The sequence below is a fragment of the Scyliorhinus canicula genome, chromosome 16 (assembly GCF_902713615.1).
Source record: "Scyliorhinus canicula chromosome 16, sScyCan1.1, whole genome shotgun sequence".
Classification (NCBI taxonomy): Eukaryota; Metazoa; Chordata; class Chondrichthyes; order Carcharhiniformes; family Scyliorhinidae; genus Scyliorhinus; species Scyliorhinus canicula.
In genome coordinates this window covers 73,586,194-73,606,795 of record NC_052161.1, presented here as the reverse complement: position 1 = coordinate 73,606,795, position 20,602 = coordinate 73,586,194, and positions in this window count along the sequence as shown.

Below are 20,602 nucleotides of genomic sequence, written 5' to 3'. Positions count from 1 at the left end.
TTGAGGAAGAGATTGTTATTATTGCACCATGTCATTAAGTTCTCTATCTCCCTCCTGTACTCTGATTTAGTGTTGTTTGAATCCGACCCACTACATGCAATCAGCAAACTTGTAGATGGAGTTGAAGCTGAATTTTGCCACACAGTCATGTGTGTAAAGGGAGTATAGTAAGGGGCTAAGTACGCAGCCTTACAGGGCCCCACTGTTGAGGAAATCGTGGAGGAGGTGTTGTTTATCCTTACCGATTGTGGTCTTTGGGTCAGGAAGTCAAGGATCCAGTTGCAGAGGGAGGAGCCGAGTCCAAGTTTTTGGAGTTTGGATATGAGCTTGGCTGGGATTATGGTGTTGCAGGCGGAGCTGTAATGAATGAACAAGAGTCTGACGTAGATGTCCTTGTTGTCGAGATGGCCCAGGGATGAGTGTAGGGCCAGGGAGCTAGCATCTGCTGTGGACCGGTTGTGGCGAATTGCAGTGGATCAAGGCAATCTGGAAGGTTGCAGTTGATGTGTCTCATGAATATCCTCTCAAAACACTTCATAATAATAGATGTCAAGGCCACCGGTCGGTAGTCATTGAAGCACATTGTCTGGTTCTTCTTTGACACTGGTATGATATTGATCTTCTTGAAGCAGGTGGGAACCTCGGAGCAGAGTAGCGAGAGGTTAAAGATGTCTACGAACACATCCGTCAGTTGCTCCACGCAGGATCTGAATGCACAACCAGGGATTCCGTCAGGACCCGTTGCTTTCCATGAGTTCGCTTTCGAGAAGGTTGATCTAACTTGAGACTATGACGGTAGGTATGGGTGTATCCCAGGCTATTGGGGCAGGTGACATCGGCTCGTTGGCTTCCTGCTCAAACAAGCATACAATGCAATGAGTTCCCAGAGATTCTACTCGATTTTGCTTTGTAGCCCGTTATGTTGGCTTGCCTCAACCGACAGAGTTTGTGTCATTAGCCTGAGGGTATAGATAAGTTGGATAGGAAGGCGCTATTCCCCTTGGCTGATGGATCAATTTCCAGGGGGAATAAATTCATGGTTAGAGATGGAGAGAATTCAAGGGGAATTGGGTGGTGGTCCAGACAGAAACCGCCATAAAAGTTAAAAAATACTTGATACTAACTACACTTCAAAAGTATTTAGTGCCTATAAATATTTTGGGATAATGCAAAAAGTGTGATATAACTTTAAGTCTTTGTTTTTTCTTTTCAAATCCCTCCACTTGGGGTTTCGCAACCTACAACGGGATGGATAAAGAGCCAGAAACTGGGATTAGGCTTCTTGTTGGCCAATGAGAACACAATGGCTGAGTGGTTTCCTTCTATGCTTCAAACTTCTATGACTTTCTCCACCGATCTGTGTCATAACAGTTCCAACCATTCATTTTGGTTTTAAAACATATAATTCTTTACATCCTCCCTCATTATTTAGCTCCCTTCAAAATTACACATTCACACCCACACCCTTCTCAATTCCAAAATTGATTAGTTCAATGCTCTCTTTGATGGTCTCCTACCTTGCCTTAGAATCCTCATTCAAGGATCAGTTGCGGCTCAGCTCTGAGTCAAGAGATTGTGGATCAAAGCCCCACTTCAGAAATTTGAGCATACACTCCAGTTCAGTACACAGGGAGTGCTGCACTGTTGGAAGTGCTATCTTTCAGATGAACCATTAAGCCAAGATCCTATCTGCATTTTACGGTTAAGATAATCAAGTGGTTACCTCTGATGTTCTGGCCACTGTGCATCCTTTAATCAACATCACAAAACAGATTATCTGGTCATTGCTTGTGGGAGCTTGCTTTGTGCAAATTGACTGCTGCATTTCTGACATTATGCTACACTTCAAAAGTATTATTGACCTATAAAATATTTTGAGTAACACAAAACGTGCGATATAACTTCAAGTCTTTCACTTCCAGTGGCAGCCATGGTATGAGTGGTCACACATTCAGCAGCTCCCAGTTGTGGCGTTTCTTTTGGTCCTTTTTCCCGATTAACAGGCAGATGTTTTGTTGGAAAAAGGTGCAGGAGTGGTGGAAGGAGAGTATATTTCACCTGTGGATGGATTCGTGCACCAGAAGTGGTTATAGGTGAAAGGAGCTGTTGGAACAAGAAACTTTTCCTGCGGCACAGGGTTCACGGGGCACGAATTCAATTGGGGGAAGAGTAAGGTTTTCCCGATCCAAGCAAGGGGGCAGGAGAGGAGATTGAGGGAGTTACCGTTAGAATAGTGGGGAAAGCTTCAGGTTTTTGGGCATTCAGGTGGCGCAGGGGTGCGAGCAGTTACACAAGCTGAATTGCGTGGAGCAAATTAAGGGGATTTCAGGAGGTGGGATATGCTCCCACTGTCGTTGGCAGGGCGGGTGCAGTCGGTGAAGATGACGGTTCTCCCAAGGTTCTTATTTCTGTTCCAGAATCTGGTAATCTTTATCCCAAAAGGCTTTTTTCAGGAGGGTTAATGGACTGATTTTGGGTTTGTCTGGGCGGGAAAAGCCCTGTGGATCAAGAAGGTGCTGCTTGAGTAGGGACGAGGGGAGTGCGGGTTGGCTCTTCCAAACTTGATGAATTATTATTGCGCGGTGAATATAGCCATGGTTAGGAAGTGAGTACTGGGGTTGGAGTCGGTATAGGAGCAGATGGAGGCAGCCTCTTGTAAGGACTCGAGCTTAGAGGCACTGTTGAGGGCTCCTCTGCTGTTCTTGCCAGCCAGATACTCCATGAGCCCGGGAGTGGTGGAGGCCCCGAGGGTGTGGGGACAGTGGCGGTAGCACCTGAGGCTGGAGGGGGCCTCGGTTTGGGCACTGATCTGCGGGAATCATAGGTTTGTTCGACGGGTCTGGACAGAGGGTTTCCAGGGTGGCGACGGGTGGGATTGAGCGGTTTGCGGATCTAGTTATTGGGGGCAGCTCGAGCTTGGAGGGGTTGGTGGAGGAGTCTAAGCTTCCCAGCGGGAATGGGTTCCGGTATTTGCAGGTGAGAGATTTTGTTAAGAAGCAGGTGCCAACCTTTCCCTACCTGCCACCCCTGGGGCTGCAGGACAAGGTGGTGTCAAAAACAGGGTGGGTGATGGCAGAATGTCGGAAATCTTTAAAACGCTAATGGATTGAGAGGGAGCCCCGATAGGGGTAGTGAAACGTAAGTGGGAGGAAGAGCTGGGTAGGGAGTTGGAGGCTGGGTTGTGGGAGGCTGGGTTGTGGGAGGCGGCGTTGAGGAGGGTGAACGTGTCCTCTTATTGTGCAAGACTTTATTCAGTTTAAGGTGGTCCACAGGGCACATATGACTGTGGCCAGGATGAGTAGGTTTTTTGAAGGGGTGGAGCATAGGTGTGGGTTGTGCGCATGTCCACATGTTTTGGGCTGACCAAAGCTGGAGGGATTCTGGTGGGGGTTTGCTGATGTTATGTCGGAGGTCTTGGATTGGATTGGATTGGATTTGTTTATTGTCACATGTACCGAGGAACAGTGAAAAGTATTTTTCTGCGTGCAGCTCAACAGATCATTAAGTGCATGAAAAGAAAATACGTAATAGAGCAACACAAGGTACACTATGTAAATACATAGACACCATCATCAGGTGAAGCATACAGGAGTGTAGTATGAATCAGATCAGTCCATAAGAGGGTCATTTAGGAGTCTGGTAACAGCGGAGAAGAAGTTGTTTTTGAATCTGTTCATGCGTGTCTTCAGACTTTTGTATCTCCTGCCCGAGGGTGAAGATGGTTCTGAGTCCAGAATGTTTTGAGTGTCAGAAGGCCCGGGAGTCCAGGAGCAAGAGAGGCTGATGTCTTGGCCTTTGCCTCCCTGGTAGCCCGGGGACAGATCTTATTGGAGTGGTGGGACTTGGAGCCGTTGAAACCAGGTGTTTGGGTGGGCGACCTAACAGAGTTCCTCAGTCTGGAAAAGATTAAATTTGCCTTGAGAGGGTCTGTGGAAGGGTTTACCTGAAGATGGCAGCCGTTCATCGACTATTTCTAAAATAGTTAAGATGTCAGCCGGGGGGGGGGGGTTTATAAAGGAGGTCGGGGAGGTGGAGAGCGGGAGGTGGGACAGTGGGGTGTTATATATCTTTTTTTGGTTATTTGTATTCTTGGCTGCTTGCTTTTTTTTGTATGGTTGTGTGATATATATATATATATGCCTCAATATCAATATTTTTTAAAAACAACTTCAAGTCTTTCTTTTTTCAAATCCCTCCATAGTTTTGCACAGAATTCTCCCATGCCCCAACCAGCCAGTTCAATGGCGGGCAGGAGAATTCAGCAGGAGGCCCAAAATCGGTTTTATGCCGGCATGAATTTCCGATGGGATCTTTCACTGGTGCTCACCATGGCAGAAAGGAAAATTCACTGATGGCTGGTATGAAACTGATTTGCATCCTGCTAATGGAATGCAAATGAAAGCCTGGCAGGAATCTTGCCTCCACACTTGATTCTCTGCGACACCAGCAGGAAATCACATTGGTCCAGAACAGATCTGGAACAACATGGCATGCAGAAGTCAGGACTTACTTGAAGAATGCCTGGCGCTGCCTCCAGAGTTCGGGATGGAGGCCACCAGCGAACCTGGAACACCACAGCAGTAGGTGGCAGGAGCTTCCAGCTTCAGTGTCATCTCCAAGCCTCAGCCTGTTCCTGGAGATCCATCTTCTTTTTCAGTAGGTTCATCTTCTTTCTTAGGAGGTCCATCTTCCTCCTTTAGCGATGTTGGGCATCTTTTGAATATGACACCTAGATATGATGGCGGGACGCATACAATTGGGCCCGGCCCACCACGGAATATAGCGCTGAACTCCCAGATGCACAATTAATTAGGTCAAGATTGGAAGATATGCCATGGTTTCCCATCGGCCTCTGCAAAAGGAAACACTTCTCGACTCTGCCACCACCACAGGACTTTGTCCCAGATGGGAGAATTACACCCACTATCTGTGCAATCTAGCCCCCTTAATCCTGCACCCATCCCCCACTTTGGCCCTTTCTTATTCTACCTTCCCTTACTTCACTATTCATGGCAAAGCTTCCAGTCTAGGTCCTCCACTGTTGAATTGGCTCTTTAAAACCTTCTACCTTTCCACTTTTTTTTCCTTTAAAAATCCATTTCTTCCTTTAGCCTGTCCTTGGTCTTGGTTTCCAAGCTCAGCATTTGTTTTCCTTCCAACACTTTGTGAACTGCCTTGTCATTTTTTAATGTTAAATGTGCTGCAAATATGTTAAATTATTTTGTGAGCTATGCCTCTCGTATCGATAACAATGTTATCTGGTCTGTGCTGAAAATGCTTCTGTTGGAAAATGAGCTCCCAACAGGCATGCTGGGTGGGAAGTATTATATTCTACATCTTAAATAATATGAAATAATGCCTGCTGGGAGCTAACTTTTTTTTCATCCACACCCATTCGCCCCTAAGCCTCCAACGCTGACCTGTGAATGCTACCAAATCAGCTGTCACTGCTCCTCTCCACATCTCCAACCAGATAGTCCATTCATTTGTGAATTATTGTGGATAGTTGCATCAACATTATGGCCATGACAGGAACCTGGCTGAGAGATGATGGCACCTTTGCCCTCAATGAACCCTCCCACCTGGCTACACCTCCCAGCACTTGTCCTGCCCAAACCCCCACAGTGTTATTGTGGCTCTTACCGTGTAATTAGATTTTGATCTTGTCCCTTTACTGCTCTGGCTCCTTAGTCTTTGAGCATTTCACTTTGTTCCACTCTTTTGCTCTTCTTTAAAATCCTTTTTCTCACCTGAACATTGTCACGACTTTCCTTCCTCAGCCTCTACAGTGAGAAACTTCTCATTCTCAGTCATTTGAACCTCCATCTCAACTCATCCTCTTCCTATCCTTCTCTAAACCCTCCCTCCACGTAAACCTCCACAAATATTTACAACAACCCCCATGGCCTTGTGACCTCAAATGGCCTCACTACTACCATTATGTCAATCACAGATAAAGCCATCTCTGATCCCTTTCTTATATCACCCCCCTCCCTCACCCCACAAAAATCCTAAATCCGTGCCCACCTTTCTCCGAATTCCATGTTCAAAAATTGTCCTTCATGCTTTGTCCCTGCCGCAGAATCCAAACGATATTTATTAAAGACAGAAATGCGACTGTGGCTGTTGTACATTATCTCTCCTTATCCTTCTCAACCCATCTGCAAACTTTCACATAGTTGATCACACCAACCTACTCCAATGCCTTCCCTCCATCATTCAACTGGGTGGGTCTGTACTCATCTGTTGCCATTCTTATCTGTCCAATCATGGCAGAGAATTATCTCCAATGGCTTCTCTTCCAGCTCCCACATTGTTATCCTGGTGCCTCACAAAGACTTCCCTTTTGACCCCCTTCAATTTCTCATCTATATACTGCCCCTTGGTGAGCTCATCTGAAAACGTCCAGCTCATCACTACGATTCTCTAAATTGTCAGGCTGCTCATCCAACATCTAGTACCGAATGAGCAGAATTTCCTCCAACCAAATGTTGGAAAAACCAAAGTTATTTTTTTCAATCCACACTACAAACTCTATTCCCCAACCACAAATTCCATCCCTCTCCCAGGCAATGTTCATAACCTTTGTGTCACATTTGATCCCAAAGGATGTTTCCAACCACATATTCACACCATTACTGAGACCATCTATTTCCATCTCTTTACATCATTTGACTCCGCAGAAAAGTTTGTCCTCGGTTGCCTCTAGGCTTGACTATTGCAATGCAATCCTGCTAGACTTCCATCTTTCCCCATCCATCAACTGAAGCTCATCCAAATTCTGCTGCCTGCTTCTTAATTAGCAATATGTCTGTTCACCCTTCATTTGCACTGTTGCCCAGTTAAGCAATGCCTCTATATCCCAATTGTCAACTTTGCCTTCAAATCCTTCAATGGACTCTCCCTTTCTTATCTCTGTAAATCTCCTCCAGTCCCTACAACTCACCACAATACCGGGACAGCACGGTGGCACAGTGGTTAGCACTGCTGCTTCACGGTGCCGATATCCCAGGTTCAATCCCAGCTCTGGGTCGCTGTCCGTGTGGAGTTTGCACATTCTCCTCGTGTTTGGGTGGGTTTCGCCCCCACAATCCAAAAGTTGTGCAGGGTAGGTGGATTGTCCACGCTAAATTGCCCCTTAGAAAAAATTAATTGAGTACTCTTAAATTTATTTTTAAAATCTCACCACAGTACCTATACTTTTCTAATTCTGGTCTCTTGCATAGCCCTGATTTGATGCTTTCAGCTACCAAGGCTCTAAACTCTGAAACTCCATCCCTAACTCTCACTTTTTAAGAAGCTCCTTTAAACCGACCTCGTTGACCAAAATTTTGACCAGCTGTCTCAATAAATCATTATATGGTTCAGTGTCAAATTTTGATTGATTATATCCCTGTGAAATTCTTTGGTATGTTTTGCTACATTAAAGATATAATTGCAAGCTGCTGTACTTCTTAGAGTTAAATAAGCAGACAGAAATTGTATTGCATGTATATTTTAGAATATATTTCAGAACTAACCAAAATAATTTTCAAAAGTTCATACATGACCGGATGTGCCACATGCTGCTGGAAAAAACATTTCATGGGGAACCTTTAAGCTGAGTTTCTGTACCAGATCATTCCAGCAAATCTGTCTCTTTGCATGTACATAGAACATAGAACATAGAACAGTACAGCACAGAACAGGCCCTTCGGCCCTCGATGTTGTGCCGAACAATGATCACCCCACTTAAACCCACGTAACCCGTATACCCGTAACCCAACAATCCCCCCATTAACCTTACACTACGGGCAATTTAGCATGGCCAATCCACCTAACCCGCACATCTTTGGACTGTGGGAGGAAACCGGAGCACCCGGAGGAAACCCACGCACACAGGGGGAGGACGTGCAGACTCCACACAGACAGTGACCCAGCCGGGAATCGAACCTGGGAATCTGGAGCTGTGTTGTGGAGATGTGATGACAAGTCCCTTTTAATGAATACCCCAAAAGCTCTAATGATCCGTTAAAATAGTTTTTAAAATGTGTTTATGGGTTGTGGGCATCACTGGCTGGGCCAGCATTTATTGTTCATCCCTGAGGGCACTTAAGAACCAACCACATTGCTGTGGGTCTGGAGTCACATGTCGGTCAGACAAGGTAAGGACAGCAGATTTCATTCCCTAAAGGACAGTAGTGAACCAGATGGGTTTTTATGACAATGGTTTCATGATCATTATTAGACTTTTAATTACAGATTTTCATTGAATTCCAAATTCACCATCTGCTGTAGTGGGATTCGAACCCATGTCCCTTGACCATTACCCTGGACTGCTAATTTAGCAACAGTATCACAAGGCCACTGCCTCCACCGAATAGAATTATAGAATCCCTACAGTGTGGAAGGAAGTCATTTGGCCCCACAAGTCTGCACTGACCCTCTGAAAGAGCACTCTATCTGGGCTCAATCCCTCACCCTGTCCCCGTAACCCCATCTCGGGGCAATGTAACATAGCCATCCACCTAACCGGCACATATTTAGACTGTGGGAGGAAACCCACGCAGACATGGCAAGAATGTGCAAACTCCACACAGACAGTCACCCGAGTGTCAGGATAGAACCCGGGACCCTGGCACTGCGAGTCAACAGTGCTAACCACTGTGCCACCAATTTCCCTTTAATAATGTCTTTTCTTATTAGATATATTGAAATGTTTGTAATTAAGTGAATTATGAACTACAGAAACTCTATCCCATTGTAATCAGTCTAAATGGAACAGAGCCGCACTTCAAATCTACGTAATTGATAGTTGATCTATCATTAAAAAGTCAAGCATATAGGGCGAGATTCTCCGACTCCCTGCCGAAAATCGCTGGGAGTCGGCGTGAATCCCGCCCCTGCCGGCTGCTGAATTCACCAGCACCGGGGTTTTGGCGGGGGTGGGAATCGCGGCCTGTCTCTTAAGTAATGGGTTAAAGAGACATTCCAATTAGTTGTCTCATTTATGTTAAGCATCTAATAATTGACACTGATATGTAAAGTGGCTTCAGGGGGCCCTTGTGTCAGGTGATGTGATGTTAAAAGTTTTGTGCAGAGTCTGTTGAATGAATTAAAAGGTGTTTTGTGGAAAAGCAGCAGAACCTTTGACTCTTTACATTACAGCAGCTAAACGTCTAACAAATGGTAGCTGAGAATGGTTGCTGTGCAAGTGTGAAGTGTTGAAAGATACAACTTTTCCAGACCAAACCAAGGCGTGAGTGAGAAAAAACAAACAAACATATGGCTGAACCGAGGTTAAAGATGGCTGGATATGACTACCCTCCCCCCTCTTATTTTCTGAAAGCGGATTGTACGATCAATGGAGAAGTGCAGTAGTTATGTGGATTAATGTGGTCTTGGAAAAGAGAAAACAAGGTATGGCATTGGCTCTTTCTCCACCTTATGACAGTAAAATCCGAAGCAAAGTGTTTTCTGAGCTGGAATTGGAAGAGTTAGACTCAGAAGAAGGTCTGGAGACTCTATTATGTTACGTGGATAAGATTTATAAGAAGGATGGCTTGTTAAGTGCGTATGAAGCATGGCCGGATTTTGATGGGTTCTGGAAAACAGAGGAATTCTCCATGAAAGACTATATAATGGAATTTGGCAGACTATATAAAATCCTGCAGAAACACAACCTGGAATTTCCACAGTCTGTGTTGGCCTTTAAATTACTTGACTGTGTGAGAGTGAGCAACATGGATAGGCTCCTGGTTTTGACAGGACTTCAGTTTGCGGATAAGGATACCTTATTTGATCAGATGACAGAAGCTTTAACAAAGTTTCTGGGGAAACATTCGATTCCGATGGCTCTGATGACCCAAATAGGTCAGCCTGCAATAAAGCAGAATATGGAAGACACACTACTAACAGGATGATGAAATCGCACGGCTACAAACAGGTTCCAAGACGATAGAGAGAGATCGGGACCCGGAAAGTATGAAGACAGAAACCTAGTTAGAACCTACAATAGGAAGATGAACTCCAGAAATGCATGGGGCATGATAAATCGGTGTTTTCGATATGACTCTCAATACCATTATGCTTTCAACTGCCCAACACGTTATAATAGTGTTTGAAGTGACACATGACACGGAAGAGTCAGAAGAGGAAAAAGATAGTGAGCAGAAAGAAGGCATTGTCCTATTAACAAGCTGTTTTACGCTGGTAATGAGGATGTTAGTTGCAGAATCGTTCAATTGTGCTGTATTGGACAGTGGCTGCACATCAACTGTGTGTGAAATTGACTGGTTAAAATGTTACCTGGACTCCTTGAGTGCTGGAAATCGTAACAAAGTTAAGGAATTTGAACGTTCCACAAGTTTCAGGTTTGGGGATGATAATACTCTGAAGTCGCTGAAAAGAGTGGTGATCCCTTTCAATATTGCCAGAGTGAATCATTTCATTAGCACGGATGTTGTATCAAGTGAGATACCTTTACTTCTCAGCAGACCGTCGATGAAGAAAGCACACTTGAAACTGGATATGGAACAGGATAAGACAACAGTTTTGGAAAGACGGTGGACTTACAATTTACACAGTCAGGACACTATTGTATTCCATTACTGACAAATAATATTTCAAGTACAGTTGTTAAGGATGTGTTAATGGCAGTTGAAAATGGGACTTTAGCTGATAAAAAAGCTTGTTGTAATAAAACTGCATAGGCAATTTGCGCATCCGTCTCCTCGGAGGCTGAAAAATGTATTAAAGGATGCAGGGGTAAGGGATGAAGACTATACTAAACTGATAGAACAGGTTAGTGGTTGCTGTGAAGTTTGTAGGAAGGACAGAAGGACACCAGCACGACCGATAGTAACCTTACCTTCAACCAAGGATTTGAACAACATTGTGGCCATGGAACTTAAGAACTGGGATAAAGCCAATAATATATTTATTTAGCATTTTGTAGATTTAGCAACCAGATTTAGTCAATCAGCGATTGTACAAAGTAAAGAAAAGAGAGTCATTCTGGATCAAATCATGGAAAAATGGATAGGGACAGGAATGGGCCCACCGGCAAAACTCCTTACGGACAATGGGGGAGAATTTGCTAATGATGAGTTTAAGGCTATGTGTGAAAATGTGAATATCACAGTTATGAATACGGCTGCGGAAAGCCCATTTAGTAATGATGTGTGTGAAAGAAACCACGCGGTAATAGATGACATGCTCCGGAAACTTTTGGCGGATAGACCAAACTGCAAGTAAAATTCAGCTTTAGCATGAGCGGTACATGCAAAGAATTCATTGCAGATGGTTGGGGGCTATAGTCCCTATCGATTCGTGTTTGGTAGAAATCCTAAAATTCCGTCCATTTTGGATGACCAGCCTCCAGCTTGGGAAGGGACTACAATTATCTCTGCCTTTGCGAGCATTTAAATGCATTACATAGCAGTAGAACAGCTTTTTTGGAAGCAGACGTCTCTGAAAGAATTCGCAGAGCTTTAAGACATAATGTACGGCCATCAGATGCCGTTTTTCAGCAAGGATATATGGTATACTATAAGAGAGACAATTTTAATGAATGGAAAGGCCCAGGGAAGATCATAGGCATTTATGGAAAAACAATTATTTTGCAACATGGTAATCAAACTGTTCGGGTACATTCATCAAGGATAATGGGTACAGATTACAAATTTTCAAATGTAAACAGAGCAGACAGACATGACGAGGAACCAGAGTCATCTGGTACGCACGTGTTACAGATCTATGAGTACCAGTTAACTGATATAGACAGGGTTTCTGTAGAGGAACACAACACTTCTGATGAATTAGAACAGGCCATTTTTCCAAAAGGACAAATGTTGGTTCAAAAGTGACATACTTGCCTGAGGGGTCTAGTCAATGGAAGGATGCAACTGTTATTAGTAGAGCAGGGAAGGCCACTGGAAAGTATAAACATTGGTTGAATTCAAGACAATGGATTGGGAAAACGAAGTTCAAAAATGGAGGGCACAGAAACTCAGTGCCAGTTCTGATAGTACATTGGATAGTGAACAGGTCCGCAGGAAAAGGTCGAGAACTATTGAAAGGACATCCCACAGCAGAAGGGAAAGATCAAGCAGTAGCAGTACAGAACGAGATACCAGGCAGGTGAGGGGATGTAGTTTATCAAGATCTCTTAACGTGAGTAAGACTACGAATATTAATAGGAGTAGAAGCCCACATGCACGTGAGATTTTGGTGGCTTCCAATAAGTTAGATCAAAAGTTATCAAAGATGCCAAACAGCAAGAACTGCATAGTTGTTGTGAATTTGGGGTATGCACGGAAGTACCGGATAGGGGACAAAGAGCTCTATCCCACAGATGGATTTGCATGGAAAAGGTTCTTCCGGATGGAACTTATAAGGAAAAGGCCAGGCTTGTTGCAAGGGGATTTGAAGAAAACTTAGACGATCAGGATTTAAGGGTAGATTCATCTATGGCAGGAAAGGTTATTTTAAAGATCCTCTTGGCTCTATTAGCCACAAAGGCATGGGAATGCAAATCTATAGATATAAAAGCTGCCTTCTTGCAGGGGCATCAGCTCCAATGAGACATTTTTCTCCGTCCTCCGAAAGAGACAGCTAACACATAAGGGGTACTCTGGAAGTTGAAAAAATGTGTATGTGGATTGAATGATGTATCTAGAGTCTGGTACTTTTCGGTAAGGTCAGTTTTGTTAAAGTTAGGCTGTTGCCAGTTGAAAGCAGATCCGGCAATGTTTTACTGGCACTATAAAGGAAATCTTTCTGGCATCTTTATGATGCATGTCGATGATTTTTTATGGGGTGGGACTAGTGATTTTGAAGCTATTGTAATCTCTGGTTTGAGGAAAGAACAGAATTGGAAGTCAGGCTTCCAGTGCATTTAAATATATTGGACTAGAAATTGGACAGACTAAGTTAAGGGCAACTTTTTGTCAGCAATCTTATTTGGAAAACATCAGCCCAATAGCAATTAGTCGTGGTCGGGTTTCACAAAAAGACAGAATGGTTTCAAAGACGGAAAAAGAGCAACTGCGAAGTTTAATTGGGCAACTGAATTGGTTAGGTAGACAGACTAGACCGGACGTGAGTTTTGATGTCTTAGAGTTGAGTACAAAAATGAATAATCCCAAAGTGGAAGACGTAATAAGAGCAAATAAAGCGTTGGTCAAATTAAAAATGCAGGAATGTGTTTTGAGGTTCCCAGTTTTAGGTAATCTTAGGCATTTGAAACTCATAGTTTATAGTGATGCGTCCTATGCAAATTGATGTGATGGGGTTTTAAGCGCATGAGATTTTATAATTTTCCTTTTGGGGAACAATGGTAAATGTTGCCCTCTTGCGTGGGAAACAAAGAAACTAAGGAGAGTGGTCAAAAGCACTGTGGCTGCTGAGACGTTAAGCCTTGTAGAGGCGGTGGCTATGGCCTTTTATATATCTCAGATATTGACAGAAATTTTGGGATTAGGGGATTTGGGAAATATACCTATTGAATGTCAGATTGACAATAAATCCCTATGGGAAAATATGCACTCTACAATAAATATCAATCAAAAAATGTTAAGGATAGACATCGCAAGTTTGAAGCAGATGTTGGACAGAGGGGAGATAGCAAAAATTAAATGGTTTGACATTAGCTATCAATTGTCAGACTGTTTTACAAAAAGAGGAGCTAATTCACAGAAACTTTTGGATATTGTTAAAGTTTCTTGTTAAAGTTAAAGTATTGTCAGAGTTTCGGTGAAGTTTTTTTTCTCCAAAAAAAAAAGAAGGGGGGAAATTGCGTGTGTGTTTTTGAGTTTGTTGTAACTTTGTTTCACCTATTTTTTTTCTCCAAGGAAGGGGACACTGCTAAGTAATGGGTTAAAGAGACATTCCAATTAATTGTCTCATTTATGTTAAGCATCCAATAATTGACACTGATATATAAATGGGCTTCAGGTGGCCCTTGTGTCAGGTGATGTGATGTTAAAAGTTTTGTGAAAAGGCTGTTGAATGAATTAAAAGGTGTTTTGTGGAAAAGCAGCAGAACCTTTGACTCTTTATACTACAGCAGCTAAACGTCTAACAGCGCGGGTGATTCTCTGGCCCACGGTGGGCCGAGTGGCCGCCCGTTTTCGGCGGGTCCCGCCGGCGTAAATCACAACAGGTCCTTACCGGTGGGGCATGGCTCCACGGGCGGCCTGCAGAGTTCTCAGGGGGGCACGGGGGGATCTGACCCCCGGGGGGTTCCCCCATGATGGCCTGGCCTGTGATTGGGCCCTCCGATCCATGGGCAGGCCTGTACCATGGGGCACTCTTTCCCTCCGCTGCCAACCTCCACCATGGCAGGTGCGGAGAAACCCCCCCCCCCCCGCGCGCATGCGCTGGGATGGTGCCAGCACACGCTGGCACTCCCGCGCATGTGCCAACTCCGCCGGCTGGTGGAGGCTCTTCCGCACCGGTTGGTGTGGTGCCAAGCCCTTCCGTGCCAGCTGGCTAAACACTCCAGCACCGGCCTAGCCCCTGAACTTGCGGAGGATTCCGCACCTTCGGGGTGTCCCGATGCCGGAGTGGTTCACGCCACTCCTCGGCGCCGGAGTGGCCCGCCCTGCCGGTTCGTGGAGAATCCCATCCAATACCTTTATCCTGCCACTTAATCTTTTTTTTTATAAATTTAGATTACCCAATTATTTTTTCCAATTAAGGGGCAATTTAGCGTGGCCAATCCACCTACTCTGCACATTTTTGGGTTGTGGGGGCGAAACCCACGCATACACGGGGAGAATGTGCAAACTCCACACGGACAGTGACCCAGAGCTGGGATCGAACCTGGGACCTCAGCGCCGTGAGGCGGTTGTGCTAACCACTAGGCCACCGTGCTGCCCTTGCCACTTAATCTTAATTATGACATTCCAAAGAACAAAGAACAAATAACAATACAGCACAGGAACTGGCCCTTCAGCCTTCCAACACTTGGCCATTCAGAGGAGAATTGTAAGTCTAAATCAGAGGATGTTCTGAATCATTCAATATCTCATCCCAAAGACGGAACCTTTGACAATGCAGTATTCTCTCAACTAAACACTGAACAGCCAACACAATGTGTTCCACTGCCTGCTTTGCCTTTTGAACACACAACTTTCTGACTCAGTGTCAAAAGATTCCCACTGAGTCAATCAAATCCCCTTTGTTAACAGCACAGAGGGAAGCCGTGCAGCCAATACTCTCTGTTTGAAAGAGCTATCAAATTAGTTCCACTCCTTGGCACTTCCTCTGGAGCTCTGCAAATTTTCCCTTGAAGTATTTATCCAATTCCCATTTGTAATTTATATTGAACCCGCTTCCATCACCCACTCAGGCACTGCATTCCAAATCATAACAAACTATAGTTTCAAAAACATCTAACTTCCCTTTATTTTGTTTTTTTGCCAATTAGCTAAAATCTGGCCACTAACTCTCTTGCCAGTGGAAACAGTTTCTTCTCATTTACTTTGTAAAGACCCCTCATAATGTTGAGCACTGTGTTTCAATGACTTATCTTTCAGTGCTATAATTACTGAATGCATTTTAAGCTGACAGCATTTCAATCCACAAGTCAGCTTTGTTGCAAATTACAGCAAGAACTGGGGGGGCGATTCTCCGAGCCCCGTGCTGGGCCGGAGAATCGCCGCAACCGCGCCACGATGCCCCGACGCCGGCGCGCGATTCTCCGAGGTGCGGAGAATCAGCGCCAGCGCGTTTGGCACGGCACCGGCTGTGGGCCACTGGAATTGGCGGGGCCGCCGATTCTCCGGCCCGGATGGGCCGAGAGGCCACGCAGATCCGCAAGAGTCCCGCTGGCGCCATTCACCCCTGGTCGCTGCCGGCGGGAACTCTGCGCAAACGGTCTGGGGGGGGCGGCCTGTGGGAGGGGGAGGGGGGCTTCTTCATCGGGGGGGGTCCTCCGATGGGGTCTGGCCCGCGATCGGGGCCCACCGATCGGTGGGCGGGCCTCTTTCCCCCCCCCCCCCCCCCAACCGGGCCTACTTTCTGGTGCGGCCGGCCCCTGAACACCAACGCCATATTGAGTCGGGGCCAGCGTGCTAAAGAAGTCCCCCGCGCATGAGCGGTTGGCGCAGCCCAACTGCGCATGCGTGGATTGGCACGCCGCCCATTTGGCACCGGGAAAGGAGGCTGGAGCGGCGTGAACCGCTACAGCGCCGCGCTGGCCCCCTATGGGGGCCAGAATCGGTTGTACCCGGTCCCGGTTCACGCCGTCGTGAAACGCGACGGCGTTCATGACAGCGCGAACACTTGGGCTCCATATTGGAGAATCACCCCCCCCCCCCCCCCTATTCTTTACAATTGGGATTACAGGCTTCAGTAATACAAAAACAAATTCCTTGTGAATGTTGGAAATCTGAATTTAAAAACATGGGAAATACTGGAAATACTGTTATGATCTCTATAAAGGCTGAACTTTTAAGAAAATAGAACTTCCAGTTATTAGCTGAAAGAATGACCAGACTAAATTTTATGTTTTAAAACTTTCACTGCAACATATTACAAAAAACACTATTGACCAAGCACTATTTTCTTTTTGGAGGCCACTTATACTTTACAGAAAATTACATTCCCCTTGTATGCTTATCACCCATTGCACTTTCCATGGATGACGGTCCTTCTAGCAGTCATAGATGCTCCAGGTTCCAATAGGTTTCTGCATGCTTGTTTCACTGGGGAGAACTTTGAGTGGCCACCTCCAGATGCTTTCCTCTGTTTTTCGGCAATTTTCTTAAATCTACCACCAGCAATATAGACTGTTCCAATGATTCTCCTTGTCCCAGCCACAAAACACCTGGGGCGGGATTCTCCGAGCCTCCGCACCAAAATCTCGATCGGCGAGGAGTGGAGAATGGACGTTGACGCCGAAACCGACGCAGCGCCAATCCCGCAATTCTCCGGTCCCCAGAGAATCACCATGAATCGAGGGCGCGCGGGTAGGGGCCATTGACAGAGGCCCCCGCGGCGATTCTGCGAGGAGAAAGAACAAAGAACAAACAAAAGTAGAGCACAGAACTGGCCAAGTTCCTAACGGCGTGGTTCTAACCACGTTTTGCCTGTCGGGAACGGTTGGCGGCGGCTGCGGACTCAGTCCGCGGCCACCCTAGTGGGGGGCTGTGTGGGATCCTTCACTGGGGAGGAGGCCTCAAGAGGCCAGGCTAGCGATCAGGGGCTACCAATCCGCGGGCGCGCGCAATCTCTGGGGGGCCGATATTGTCGGGGCTGCTCCGCGTTGTGAGTCTGCCATGTCGTGCGCATGCGCGGACTCCTGACCATAACTGCAGGGCCCCCTATCGGCAGGCAGAGCTGCGGGGAGTACTCCGGGGCCCTGCTAGCCCCCTCCAGGTGGGAGAATCACTCTGGACTTTCTTGAATTGATTCTGGAGTGGGGACATCGCCCCATTATTGGAGAATCCCGCCCCTGGAATCTGGAGAAGACTGCAGGATGTGTCTCTTTGACTAGACAATGGGCGGAATTCTCCTTCAAAAATCGCAATTCTCCCACACTTGTTTTTCTTTTGGATTCAGGAGTGAAACCCGCCAGAAAGTGTGAGACATGAAGACACCGGCAAGCCTGGCCTCACAAAGATCAGGAGCCATTTTTAAAGTGCACCCTGATCTCAAAGCGAGAGTGCAAGCGCACCTCTCCCTGCCCCAACAGTCACTCGCATCAGGGCCCTCCCAAAGGATCTCCCTCCAGTCCCCACCTGTTTCTCGCCAGCTTCAGGCCCCCCCAATCACAGACACCACCCCCCAGGTGAGTGATACACCATTATGGGGTCACACTTCATGCCCTCTACATGGCCATACCCCACGTTCCCTTTCAGGCCCCACCCTTGGCAGTGTTCCTTGGCACACTGGAAGTGCCAACCAGGCACTCTGGCAGTGCCAACCTAGTTGGCACTGCCAGAGTGCCATGGGAGAACCATGTCCCCTACCACCCAGGGCTTCAATGGCCTCCGGGAGTTCCGGCGTGATCATCACATCCGGTTTCCGGCGATGGAGACCAGTAGTGATTCCTGCCAGCCTCAGTTACACCGGCAAAGGGGTGGAGGGATAATCCCAGGAGCCGGGAGACTCTGACTTCAATCCCGCTCCATTTGGCACCCGGTGTGAACCACATTTAGGGGCTCCGCTGCTATTCTCCCAGAATAGCGGGATATACACCAGGCACAACCTGGGTGGAGAATCACCTCCAATGTCTCCCCCCTGCAGCCAGCTGTGGTAGCTCACAAAATCAAGCAGCCTTTTTTATCTCTGCAGACCACACTGAGCTGCTGCTATCTGTGATATTCACTGATTTGTAGGGAAGCCTGTAACCTGATCCCAAAAATAGCATCTTCTTCCCTCTTTCCCATGGCAACTTGAAACACATTAGCCTTGTGGCAGATAGAAATGCTATTTGCCTATTCTTGACCTCAACTCCCTTTCATTAGGTGTAAATGGACAATTCACAACATAACTGTTTACATTCTCATAACCTCAACATTTGTCTGGGACTCTGGACACTCCCTCTACTCTGTGCAAACCCTGCTGACATTATGTCTTGTGCTTTCTTCTCAGTAAAACAAGCTAAACCCTTCTTTGATCTTTTAACTATCAAATCACTTTGACTAAGAAAATATATACTGGCATTGGAGGCTGTCCTCCAATGAAGGTTCACTGGGTATTTCCCAGGAATGGAGGGATTTTCTTATGAGGAGAGGTTAAGTGGATTGATGTATTCATTGAAGCTTAGAAGAATGAGAGGGGACCTGATTGAGACATACAGGGCGGGATTCTCCAACCCCCCCGCCGGGTCAGAGAATCCCCGGGTGGAGGCACGAATCCCGCCCCGACGCCGGCTGTCAGTGGCAGCGGCAGTTATTCCATTTTTCAGGCGGGCGGGGTTCATGCCACGCCGGTCGGGGGCCATTGCAGCGCCCCCCCCCCCCCCGGCAATTCTCCGGACCCCAATGGGCCGAGCGGCCATCCGCTTTTGGCCAGTCCCGCCGGCGTGGGTTACATATGGTCCCACATGGCGCGACCTGACAGGTAAGTCAGCTGGGGTGGTCCTCGGGGGTGGGGGGGGGGGGGGGGGAGGGGGGAGTGCATGGGGGGATCCGACCCCAAGGGGGCCCCCCACGGTGGCCTGGCCCGCGACCGGGGCCCACCAATCTATGGGCGGGCCTGTGCCATGGGGGCACTCCTTCCTTCCGTGCCGGCCCCTGTAGGGCTCCGCCATGGCCGGCGCGGAGAAGAGAACCGCCCCGTGCATGCGCCAAACCACGCCGGCAGTTCCGCGCATGCGTGAGATCATGCCGGTCCTTTGGCGCATCCGTGGACTCGCACAGTTCCTTCAGCGCTGGTTGGAGCAGCGCCAACCCCTCCACCGTCCACCTATCCCCCGAGACAGGTGAGAATTCCTCACCTTAGTGGCTCGTTGACGCCAGTTTTCCTGACGAAGTGGGGACTTAGTTCCCAGAAAGGACAATCCCGGCCATAGGATTCTCAGCGGGCTTAATCGGTTAGACGGTGAGAAAGTGTTTCCTCTTGTGGGAGAGTCAGAGGGCATAATCTCAGAGTGAGGGGTCATCCAATTAAGACAGATGAGGAGGAATTTCCTCTGTCAGAGGATTAGTGAATCTGTGGAATTCTTTCCACAGAGAACTGTAGAGACTGGGCTATTAGGTATGTTGAAGACAGTTTATTCATTAATAAGGGAATCAAGTATTCTGGGGATAAGGCGAAAAAGTAGAGCTGAGGACTACATCAGAGCTGCCATAATCTCATTCAATGGTGGACCAGACTCAATTGGCCTGTTATAACCTGCCTGCTTACCATTGGCTGGGGACTAATGACAATCCCACAATCCTGTGGGAGTATGAGCTTCCCCAATGAGGGGGGCAGAGAAATCATTAGCAGACTCCCTGCATAAATAGAGCTGGCCAGTTTGGAACCAGCAGAGAGAGAGGGGTGAGCAGCAAGGGAAGTTGCTGCTGCTGTTGTATATATATATGTTATTGTAAATAAATGTTATTTCTTTGTATCCTGAAAACTCGTGCTGGATTCTTCGTGGCCCTCACAAAATGGCCGAATGGCCTTTTCTGCTCCTGCGCCTTATGGTCATTCAGGCTTACTCTCAGGCAGGCTGCGGAACAAGTCTCATGACCCCTTTCATTTCCCCTAAACTTAAAGATTCAACAACTTCATAATTGTAACTATATTCAGCCTGATTGGTTGCATATTTGGAGAGAGAAACAGTTAGTTTTTCAGGTCTGTGACCTTTCATCAGAGCTATCAGTCACGACTAACCAGGTCAATTGGAGGGTAGGATTGAAGCGTGTCCAAACTAATTTCACTGGAGGGTGAGTTGTTAGGGTCAATGAGATGTATTGATGGTCAGATCCAATCAATAACCTGTAACTTTCTCTCACTGTTGGCTGCACACAAACTGCAGACAGAAAATGATTTGTGAAAATTACAAGTGTGTTTATTTAGTATTTGTCTGGGCAGCATGGTGGCGCAGTGGCTAGCATTGCAGCCTCACGGCACCGAGGTCCCAGGTTCGACCCCGGTCCGTGTGGAGTTTGCACATTCTCCC